The sequence below is a fragment of the Petaurus breviceps genome, unplaced genomic scaffold, assembly GCF_028583685.1.
Source record: "Petaurus breviceps papuanus isolate PSGF00001 unplaced genomic scaffold, PetGlider_PUasm1.0 83297, whole genome shotgun sequence".
In the NCBI taxonomy this organism is placed as follows: Eukaryota; Metazoa; Chordata; class Mammalia; order Diprotodontia; family Petauridae; genus Petaurus; species Petaurus breviceps.
Window position 1 is genome coordinate 1 of NW_027186605.1, and position 1,539 is coordinate 1,539.

The 1,539-nt window shown below is 51.6% G+C and overlaps 1 long non-coding RNA gene across 1 annotated transcript in view; it reads left to right on the plus strand.

Annotated features, from left to right (window-relative positions):
- The first annotated feature begins 181 nt into the window (after window positions 1-181).
- LOC138176168 (uncharacterized) overlaps window positions 182-1,539 on the plus strand; it is a 16,089-nt gene continuing 14,731 nt past the window's right edge. The window contains exon 1 of the long non-coding RNA XR_011172183.1: window positions 182-743. This is a non-coding gene — a long non-coding RNA (uncharacterized lncRNA). The remainder of the gene's footprint in view (window positions 744-1,539) is intronic.

The following is a 1,539-nucleotide window of genomic DNA, read 5'->3' on the forward strand; positions in this document are numbered from 1 at the left end:
TTTTTATTTCTCTTTACTTTTGTCTGACTTTTCTTTGCCCCCACCCCAGTCCCAGCCCCCTCTCTAGCTCCTCTTTATGAGTTCCAGCTCTCTTTTTTGTGGGGGAAGGAAATTCTATAAGGGCATATACATTGTTCCCTCCCAAAAGCCAGCAGCTCCCCCTTGCTCCCCCCGTCACATAGTGTCAATAGGGCAGAGTATCCAAGGGCTCAGGTCCTGCCTCTCAGAACAGGACAGATTCCTCTAGGGCCTCAAGTCCCATCATCCCCTAGGGAGGGGTGAGGCTGGGCCAAGGTGGGCTAGGGGTAGAGGGTAGGTATGAAGGAGGTGTCAGCCTCTCATGTGCTGTAGTCCAATCTGTTTGGGAGGGGGAACATGGCAAGGCAGCTCCAGGGTGGGCAGGCAGGGTATCTCTGCCTAGGTAGGGCTGTCAGGGAGCCAGGGATAGCAGGTTTCCTCTCCTTGAGGGCCCCTTCCCAGCAGGCTTTGATGTGTCTGCAAAGTTATTAGAGGATGTTTGGTCTCTGGGCTGGTGGCCAGGATAAACTCCCTCAGCAGCTACAGGCCAAACCACCTCCCCACCCTCCTTACTCCACTTCCTTCCCTCTCCCCTAATCCTACCCTGGGCCTTCAAGCTCCCCTTCCCCTTCGGCAGTGGCTTTTCCTAGCCTTCTAGATCAGGAGAGGGCGCAGGATGGCACATCTCTCCCCACTCCTAGCGGGTACCTTCTGGCACATACCAGGTAGAATTTTCTTAGCGGACAATGTGGCATCTCCTGGGCATTGGAGCCTGTGCTGGTTTTCAGTAGTAGTGGATGAGAATGATTCTCAAGGAGGGGAGGGCAGAGGGGGTGTGGCTGAGGAGAAATTCAGGAGCCAAGGGAAAGTGTTGGGGAGCAGGGGATGAATTCAAGGGGTGAAAAGGCCAAACTGGAGGGGGATGTCTGGGGGCCTCAGTGGTTCCAAATGTGGCGTGATGCTGCCTGAAAGGGGAGATCCCCACCTGATCTGATTCTCTTTTAGTTTCCTGCTCACATTTTCCTCTGACTCCTTAATAATGCAACCATCACTTTGGGGTGAAGATTTTAGGTAAACCGTAGCCCCTTTGCACCCTCACCCCCAGGATCTCCCTGGGATCCTAGGGACTAAAGCTTCCCTTTCTCAGCACTGCCCCCATAGTTTTCACTTTTCCCCAGGGTTCGATGCCCTCCCCCAACTCCCTCTTCCTTGTCCGCTCTCACCCCCCTCCCTGGTTCTTCCTTACTCAAATGAAGATAAAATGAGGAGGTAAGACCTGAGGGGAAGGGAGGAACCGTGAGAAAAGTTTGGGGGGGCATGATAGAAAGAAGGGCCCAAGATGCAAAGTTAGAAGATCTAGGTTCAAATGTTGTCTGTGATTTATAGTCAGGGTGACTCCTGGTCAGTTAGTACCTTTCTTCCTTTCTTTCTTTCTTCCTTCCTTTCTTCCTTCCTTCCTTTCTTTCTTTCTTTCTTTCTTTCTTTCTTTCTTTCTTTCTTTCTTTCTTTCTTTCTTTCTTT